Source organism: Artibeus jamaicensis, unplaced genomic scaffold (genome assembly GCF_021234435.1).
Source record: "Artibeus jamaicensis isolate MK-2021 breed Jamaican fruit bat unplaced genomic scaffold, CSHL_Jam_final contig_410, whole genome shotgun sequence".
Lineage (NCBI taxonomy): Eukaryota > Metazoa > Chordata > Mammalia > Chiroptera > Phyllostomidae > Artibeus > Artibeus jamaicensis.
In genome coordinates, this window is record NW_026521820.1 from 3,059,290 (window position 1) to 3,069,253 (window position 9,964).

Consider the following 9,964-nt stretch of genomic DNA (forward strand, 5'->3'; position numbering starts at 1 on the left):
CTCTCCACCTATGCCTCCATCTTGGCGGAAGTTCTCAGGTTTTTGAATTCTTGTTTCTTCATTCTTTTCTGGTTGGTCATTTTTTCCTTCCTTCTGGTCTACTCCCTTGATTTGAGTCCCAATTTCCTTTCCATTACAATTGGTTTCCTGTGCATTACCATTCATTTCAATTAGTTTAGCCTTCATATGTTCCTCTAATTTGTGACTACAATCAACCAGTTCTGTGAGGATCCTGATCACCAGTATTTTGAACTGTGCATCTGAAAGTGTGGCTATTTCTTCATCACTTAGATTTATTGGCTCTGGGGCTCTGAGTTGTTCTCAAGCCATGTTTTTATCTGTTTGTACCTGTTAGGTATGAGGAGCGGGGCCTTAATTGTTTACCAGTGCTGGGCCACCCAGGTCGCTGGTTTGTGATGCTATATGTGGGGGTGGGGTCAGAGAGGGAGCAATGGCAGTCCTCTCCATTTGCCCAGTTTGTCCCACCGCTCACCCCCGCCTGTTTATCTGAGCAGAAATGTGCAAGCCCACCACCCTGCATCGTGCGGTCTCAATGTGCGCCTCTTCACTGGTTTATCTGCATGCAAATACTCGACTGACCACAGACAGCCAGCTGCGCGTCTTTCTTGTGTCTGCCTGTAGCTAGCCAACACCTGGGATTTGTGCCTTCAGCTGCTTACGCATCACCCTGGTTGGGGATCTTTTTGGCCAACCTGCTCTGCTGCTGGCTTCGCCCCCTTACTGGTTTAGCTGAGCATTTCATTGTTTTTGGACTCTTTATTGTCAATTTTCTGTGTGGTTTGGTTACGTTTATTGTTGTTAAAACTTTATCATTTTTAGATTTGGTTGCGTGCAGATGCAAGTTGTTTCCACCTACACCTCCATCTTGGCAGAAGTCCTATGGCAAATATATTTTTTCACACAGTTGGTTACATTTTCATTTTGCTAATGTTTTCTATAGCTGCTCAGAAGCTTTTTATTTTGATGAAGTCCCATCTGTTTATTTTTTCCTTTATGTCCCTTGCTCTAGGGCACATGTTTGTGAAAATATTGCTGTAATATCAGAGACTTTCCTGTCTATGTTCATTCTAGGACTTTTATGCTATCAAAAATTATATTTGAGTCTTTTCTCCATCTTCAGTTTACTTTTGTGTATGGTATAAGTTGGTGGTGGGGTTTCATTTTTTGGCACATAGCTATCCAGGTGTCCCAACACAACTTGTCAAAGAGGCTAATTTTACTACATTTTATGCTTCTGCCCCCATTGTCAAATGTTAATCGACCATAGAAACTTTGGTTTATTTCTGGGCCCTTGATTCTCTTCCATTAATCTATATGTCTGTTCTTATGTCAGTACCAGGCTGTTATGATTACAGCGGCCTTATAATGCTGCTTGATATAAGGTGTTTTACCCCTTCTACTTTGTACTTCTTTCTCAAAATTGCAGCAGCTATTTGGGATCATTTATGGTTCCATATAAATTTTGAAATGATTGTCCTGTATCTGTGAAAAATGTCATTGGTATTTTAATAGGGATTATGTTGAATCTATAAATTGTTTTGGGTAGTATTGACATTTTGATGATGTTAATTCTTCCAATCCATCAACATGGTACATGCTTACATGCATATTTTTCTTCTTTTGGGATGCTTACAATTGTTTGTGTCTTTCTTAATTTTTTAAGTGTTGTGCAGTTTTCTGAATTCAGTTCTTTCACTTCCAAAGTTAGGTTTATCCCTAGGTATATTATATTTGTTGTTATTGCAATGGAATTTTATTTTTTGATTTCTCTATCTGGTATTTCACTGTTGGTGTACAGAAATGCCTTTGAATTCTGAATATTCACTTTGTATCCCACTGTTTTACCAAATACACTTATTAGGTCAATTAGGTTTTTGGTGGAGTCTACAGTGTTTTCTGTGCACATTATAATGTCATCTGCACACAATGACAGTTTTATTTTCTCCTTGCCAATGTACATGTCTTTTATTTTTTCTTCTCTTATTGCTGTGGCTAAGACTCCAAATACTGTGTTGAATAGAAGCAGTGAAAGCAGATACTCTTGTCTTCTTCCTGATCTTAGGGTGAAATTTATTACATTTTGTACATTGAGTAAGATGTTGGCTGTAGGTTTTTCATATATGACCTTTATTATGTTGAAGTATGATCCCTTTACTCCCACTTTGCTGAGTGTTTTTATCATAAATGGGTACAGTAGCTTATCAAAGGCTTTTTCCACATCTATCAGAATAATCATGTGATTTTTAAATTTCCATTTGTTTATGTGAGGTATTACATTTACTGATTTGCAAATAATGTACCGTCCTTGTGTCCCTGGGATGAATACTACTCAATCATGGTGTATGATATTTTTGATGTATTGTGGGATGTAGTTTGCCATTACTTTGTGGAGGACTTTAGCATCTATGTTCATTAGCAGTATCGGCCAGTAGTTTTGTTTCTTTGTTGTGTCTTTGTCTGGTTTTGGTATTAGGATCATACTTGTCTCATAAAAAGAGTTTAGAAGTTTTCTGTCTTCTTGAATTTTTTGGAGTAGTCTGAGAAGCATAGGGGTTAGATCTTCCTTAAATATTTTGTAAAATTCTACTGTGAAACTACCTGTTTTAGGGCTTTTGTGTGATAGGAGTTTTTTTTATTACTCCTTCAATTTCATTAGCTGTTATTGATCTGTTCAGGCTTTCTGCTTCTTCATTCAGCTTTGGAAGATTATATTTTTTAGAAATTTGTCCATTTCACCCATGTTTTTAACTTTTTTGGCAAATACTTTTTGTAGCAATTTCTTACAATCCTTTGTATTTCTGTGGTATCAGTTGTAATATCTCCTCTTTCATTTCTGATTTTATTTATTTCAGTCCTCTCTATTTTTTGGTGAGTCTGATTAAAGACTTTTCTATTTTGTTTATCTTTCAAAGAATCAGCTCTTAGATTTATTGATCCTTCAAATTGTTCTATTATTTTCTATGTCATTTAATTCTACACTGATGTTGGTTATTTCATTCCTTCTACTTGCTCTGAGTTGCCTTTATTTTTGTTCCTTAAGTTCTTGCAGATGTAGGGTCAGGTTGTTTATTTGAAATGTTTCTTTTTTACATAGGCCTGTATCACTGTGAACTTCTCAGTTATAACTGCCTTTGCTGTGTCCCATAAGTTTTGGATTGCTGTGAGTTTATTTTCTTTTTGTTTCCTGAAACACTTTGATGTCTTCCTTGATCTCATTCTTAACCCATACATTGTTTAATAACATGCTTTTTAATATGCATGAATTTGAATGTTTTGTGTTATTTACTTAAGGTTGGTTCCTAGTTTCAAGATCTTATGGTCTGAGAAGATACTCAGTATTATTTCAATTTTCTTGAATTTGTTGAGGCTTGTTTTGTGTTCTATCATGTGGCCTATCTTTGAAAATGATCCATGTGCATTTGAAAAAAATGTGTGTTCTGGTTCTTTGGAATGAAAGGTTATATATATGTAATCAGTTAAGTACACTCAATCCAGGGAATTGTTCAATGCTGCAGTATCCTTCTTGATATTTTGCTTGGAAGATCTATACATTTTTGACAGTGAGGTGTTAAAGTTCCCTTGTATAAGTGTGTTGCTGTCTATATCTTTCTGAAGTCTTCCATGATTTTCCTAATATATTTGAATGCTCTTATGTTAGGTACTTATATGTTTATAATGTTAATGTCTTTTGATGGGTTCTTCCCTTGCATTGATGAAGCATCCTTCACTGTCTCTTTTTATGGACTTTATTCTGAAGTCTATTTTGTCAGCTGTAAGTATTATTACCCCAGCTGTTCACCCCCCCTTCTGATTGCTTGGGATGTTTATTCCAACCCTTCACTTTCAATCTATGTAGTTCTTGTTTTTACAGAAGGTTCATCTCTTCTAGGCAGCACATGTGTGGGTCATGTTTTCTTATCCATTCAGCTACCCTATGTCTTTTGACTGGAGCATTTAATCTGTTTTCATTTGAGGTTATTATTGATACGTACTTATTCATTGCCATTTTATGCCGTTTGTACTACTGTTCCTTTCTCTGTCAGGTTTTCTTTCCCTTCTTATGGCAGTCCCTTTAGCATATCTTGTAGTTATGGTTTGGTGGAGGTGTATTCTTTTAGTCTTCTTTTGCCTGGGAAGCTTGTTATTTCATTTTCCACTTTTTAAAAATGTATTTAATTTAATTCTTGTTCAAATACAGTTTTCTTTCTTTTACTGCCACCCCAGCTCACTTGCCCCAGTGCTCCCCATCTCCCTCCCGTTACCACCCCCCTTAGTTTTTGTCCATGTGTCCTTTAACAGTTCCTGTAAACACTTCCCCTTTTCTCCTGAAATTTCCTGCCTCTCTCCTTTGGTCCTTGTCAGCCTGGTCTCCATTTCAGTGTCTTCAGTTATATTTGCTTGCTTGTTCCTTTTGTTGTTTAGGTTCCTGTTAAAGGTGAGACCATATGATATTTGTCTTTCACTGCCTGGCTTATTTCACTCAGCATAATGCTTTCCAGTTCCATCCATGCTGTTGCAAAGGGCAGGAGCTCCATCTTTCTTTCTGCTGCACAGATTTCCATTGTGTAAATGTACCATAGTTTTTGGGTCCATTCATTTACTGATGGACACCTAGGTTTCTTCCAGCACTTGACTATTGTAAATTGTGCTAATATGAACATTGGGGTGCATAAGTTCTTTTGGATTGGTGTTTCAGTGTTCAGGATATAATCCTAGCAGTGGAATGGCTGGGCCAAAAGGCAGATCCACTTTTAGTTTTCTGAGAAAATTCCATACTCTTTTTCATAGTAGTTGTACCAGTCTGCAGTCCCATAAACAGTGAACTAGGGTCCCCTTTTCTCCACAAGGTCTCCAACACTTGTTATTTATTGCTTTGTTTATGATGGTGATTCTGACTGGTTTGAAGTGGTATCTCATTGTGGTTTTCCCTTGTATCTCTCAGATAGCTGAGTATTAAACATCTTTTCATGCATCTCTGGATCCTCTGTATGTCCTTTTTGGAGAAGTGTCTGTTCAAGTCCTTTGCCCACTTTTAATTGGGTTACTTGTCTTAGAGTGGAGTTGTGTAAGTTCTTTGTATATTTTGGAAATTAAACAGTTGACTGAGGTATCATTGGCAAAAAATTTTTCCCGTACAGTTGGTTCTCTTTTTGTTTTAATATTGTTTTCTTTAGCCATGCAGAAGCTTCTTATTTTGATAAGATCCCATTTGTTTATTCTTTCCTTTATTTCCCTTGCTCTAGGGGACATATCAGTAAAATATGTAAAAATGCTGCTGCTTGAAATATCTGAGATTCTCCTGCCTATGTTCTCCTCTAGGACTTTAGATGTCCCAGCTTATATTTACATCTTTTATCCACCTTGAATTCATTTTGGTGTATGGTGTAAGTTGGTGTACAATTTTTATTTTTTTGCACATAGCTGTCTAGTTCTCCTAACACCATTTGCTGAAGAGGCTATTTTTTAGTTCATTTTATGTTGCTGCCCCCTTTGTCAAATATTAATTGACCATAAAGACTTGGGTTTATTTCTGGGCTCTCTGTTCTGTTCCATTGGTCTATGTGCCTGTTTTTATGCCAGTACCAGGCTGTTTTGATTATAGTGGCCTTGTAATAAGTTTTGTATCAGGTATTGTGATCCCTCCTACCTTGTTCTTTCTCAAAATATCAGCTGCTATTCGGGGTCATTTATGGTTCCATATAAATTTTTGAAGTGTTTGTTCTATGTCTGTGAAATATGCCATTGGTACTTTAATAGGTATTGCATTGTAACTAAATTGCTTTGGATAGTATGAATGTTTTGATGATGTTAATTCTTCCAATCCATGAACACTGGATTGGAAACATGTATATGTTTCCATTTGTTTGTGTTTTCCTTGATTTTTTTCTTCAGTGTGGTGTGGTTTTCTGCATACAGGTCTTTTGCCTCCTTGGTTAGGTTTATTCCTAGGTATTTTATTTTATTTTATTTTTTTGCTATATTGAATGGGATTTTTTTCTTGATTTCTGTTTCTGCTGTTTCATTGTTGGTATACAAAAATGTCTTTGATTTCTGGATATGGACTTTGTATCCTGCTGTTTTGCCAAATTCACTTAATTAGGTTGGGCAGTTTTTGGGTAGAGTCTATAGGATTTTCCATGTACACTATCATGTCATCTGCAAACAGAGACAGTTTTGTTTTCTCCTTTCCAGTTTGGATGCCTTTTATTCCCTTTTCTTGCCTGATTGCTGTGGCTAAAACTTCCAATACTATAGTGAATAGAAGTGTTGAAAGTGGACAACCTTGTCTTCTTCCTTATCTTAGTGAAAAAGATTTTAGTTTTTGCCCATTAAGTATGATGTTGGCTGTAGGACTCTCATATATGGCCTTTATTATGTGGAGGAATGGTGTCTTTATTCCCACTTTGCTAAGTTTTTTTTTTTTATCATAAGTGGGTGGTGTACCTTATCAAAAGATTTTTCTGCATCTATTGATATGATTATGTGTTTTTTGTCTTTGCCTTTGCTTATGTGATATATTACATTTAGTGATTTGTGAATGTTGAACCATCCTTGCATCCCTGGGATGAATACCACTTGGTCATGGTATATGAACTGTTTAATGTATTGTTGGATGAAGTTTGCTAATATTTTCTTGAGGATTTTAGCATCTATGTTCATCAGTTACATTGGCCTGAAGTTTTTTCTTTGTTGTATCTTTATCTGTTTTGGGGATCAGGATGATGCTGGCTTCATAAAAAAAGTTTGTGATTCTTCCATCATTTTGAATTTTTTGGAATAGTCCATGAAAGATTAGGGTTAGCTCTTCCTTAAATGCTTTGCAAAATTCTCTTTGGAAACAATCTGGTCCAGGGCCTTTGTGTGTCGGGAGTTTTTGCTTACTGCTTCAATTTCATCTACTGTTAGTCTGTTCAGGCTTTCTGCTTCTTCACTGAGTTTTGGAAGATTATATTTTTCTATAAATTTGTCCATTTCACCTAGTTTTTCAAATTTCTTGGCATACAGTTATTGAAAGTAATTTCTTACAATCCTTTGTATTTCTGTAGTGTCAGTTGTAATCTCTCCTCTTTCATTTCTGACTGTGTTTATTTGGGTCCTCTCTTATTTTCTTGATGAACCTGCTTAAAAGTTTGTCTATTTTGTTTATCTTTTTAAAACACCAGCTTCTTGATTCATTGATTCTTAGAATTGTGCTTTTAGTCTGTGTGTCATTTAATTCTGCTCTGATCTTGGTTATTTCCTTCCTTCTACTTTGTCTGGGCTGTCTTTATTTTTGTTCCTGAAGTTCCTGTAGATGTAGGGTTATGTTTGTTCAAAATGTTTCTATCTTTTTCATATAGGCCTGTATTGCTATGAACTTCCCTCTCAGAACTGCCTTTGCTGTGTCCTATTAGTTTTGGGTTGTCATGAGTTCATTTTCATTTCTTTCCAGATACTTTTTGATTTCCTCCCTAATTTCATTCTTGACTCATTTGTTGTTTAATACTATGCTGTTAATTCTTCATGATTTTGAGTGTTTTGGGTTTTTTCCCTTGGTGTTCATTTCTAGTTTTAGCCTCTGTGGTCAGACAAAATGCTTGGTATGCTTTCAATTTTCTTAAATATGTGAGGCTTGTTTTGCATCCTACCTTGTGGTCTATCTTTGAAAGTGTTCCACGTGCATTTGAAAAGAATGTGTATTAAGCTTCTTTGGATTTAAGGGCTCTATAAATATCAGTTAAGTTTATTTTATCTAAGTCGCTGTTCAATGCCACAATATCTTTGTTGATATTTTGTTTGGAAAATATGTCCATTTTTGACAGTGGGGTGTGAAAATCTCCTACTATAATTGTGTTGCTGTCAATATCTTTCTTGAAGTCCTCTAAAATTTTCTTTATGAATTTGGGCTCTCTTATGTTTGGTGGATATATATTTACAATGTTTATGCCTTCTTGGTCGATTCTTCCCTTGAGTATAATAAAGTGACCTTCTGGGTGTCTCTTTATGGCCTTTTTTAAAAGTCCATATTTCTGATATGAGTATTGCTTTTTTTTTCCACCTCCATTTGCTTAGAAAATTTTTTCCAGCCTTTCACTTATAATCTGTGTAGGTCCTGAGGTGAGTCTCTTGTAGGCAACATATGTGTGGGTCATGCTTTCTTATCCATCCAGCTACTTCATGTATTTTGATTGAAACATTTAATCCATTTATCTTTAAGGTTTTTATTGATACATACTTATTCATTGCCATTTTTGTACCTGTGTTCCTTTCTCACTTTCTGTCTTTACCTTTCTTTTATTAAAGCAGGCCCTGTAGCATGCCTTTCAGAGCTGTTTTGGTGGAGGTGTATTCTTTTAGACTTCTTTTGTGTGAAAAGCTCCTTATTTGGTCTTCTGTTTTCATTGAGAGTCTTGCTGGGTATAGTAGCCTTTGTTGCAGGCCTCTGGTTCTCATTATTTGATATATTTCTTACCATTATCTTCTTTCTTGGAGCATTTCCATTGAGAAATCAGTTGCTAACCTTATTGGGGCTCCCTTGTATGTTATTTCCTTTTTCTCTCTTTCTGTCTTTAAGATTATTTGATTGTCTTGGCATTTCTTCATTTTAATGATGATGTGTCCTGAAGTGGGCCTCTTTGGGTTCGTCTTGATTGGCACTGTCTGTGTTTCCTGGATTTGTGTGACTTTTTCTCTCATCAAATTAGGGAAGTTTTATATAATTACTCTTTCAAATAGGTTTTCTATTCCTTGCTCTTCTTCTACTCTTTCTGGTATCCCTATTATTCAGATATTATTACATTTCATATTGTCTTGCATTTCTCTTAATCCTTCTTCACTCTTTCTGAGCCTCTTTTTTTTTTCTTGCTGTTTCTGGGTGTTATTTTCTAGTTTTTCCTTCAACTCACTGATCCCATCTTCTGTTTCATTGATCCTGCTTTTGATTCCTTACACTGTGTTGTTAAGTTCAGACATTGTATTCTTCACTTTTTCTTGGCCCTTGTCAATAGTTTCTATTTACTTCTTCATGTTGATATAGTTTGCAATGAGTTAATTGTAGTTCCCCTGTAGTTTCTTGTAGCTCATTGTGAGCTCTTTGAACTTCCTGATAAGCAGTGCTTTGAATGTAATATCTGATAGCTGATTTGTCTCTATTTTATCTAACATTTTTTTGAGGCTTTTGCCTTTTTTTTTATTTGGGGATTGGTTCTTTGTCTAAAAATATGAAATGCTTCACAAATTGGTGTGTCATCCTTGTTCAGGGACCATCCTAATCTTCTCTGTATCATTATAATTTTAATATATGTGCTGGGTAAGCAAGCTCGCATCTTCTATTTTTATTGAGACCTTTGCTGAATAGAGTAGTCTCAGGTACAGACCTTTGCTTTTCATTACCTGGAGTATTTTAGCCATTTTCTTCTGTCTTATAATGTTTCTGTTGAGAAATCAGCTGCTAATCCTACCAGGGCTCCCTTGTATGGTAGCTCCTGTTTATCTCTTGCTGCATTTAGTATTTTCTCTTTGTTTTCAAAACTTCCTATTTTAATTATGATATGCCTTGGAGTAGGCCTCTTTGGGTTTCTCTTGATTGGGACCCTCTGTGCGGCTTGCTTTGTGTGACTTTTTCTGTCATGTAATTAGCAAAGTTTTCCATCACTACTTTTTCAAACAGGTTTTCTATTGCTTACTATCTTATTCTTTTTTGCAATCCCTATTTTATGGATAGTATTCCATTTTAGGTTGTCCTGCATTTTCCTTAACCCCTTTTTCTTCTCTTTGAATCTTTTTTTTCTTGCTCTTTTTGGAATTTTTTAATACATTATCCTCCATCTCACTGATTTGATCCTTTTCTTCATTGAACCTGCTTTTGATTCCTTCTAATTTGTTCTTTAATTCAAAAATTATAATCTTCATTTTCTCTTGCCCTTGTTGATTTTTTAAGGTTTTTTTTTAATGCTGATATAGT

General features: G+C 35.6%; 1 non-coding gene across 1 annotated transcript; it reads right to left on the reverse strand.

Moving 5' to 3' along the window:
• Positions 1-9,215: 9,215 nt before the first annotated feature.
• LOC119037031 (U6 spliceosomal RNA) lies at positions 9,216-9,318 on the reverse strand. The gene has a single exon (XR_005080136.2). It is a non-coding gene; the product is annotated as a U6 spliceosomal RNA (small nuclear RNA).
• Positions 9,319-9,964: the final 646 nt, after the last annotated feature.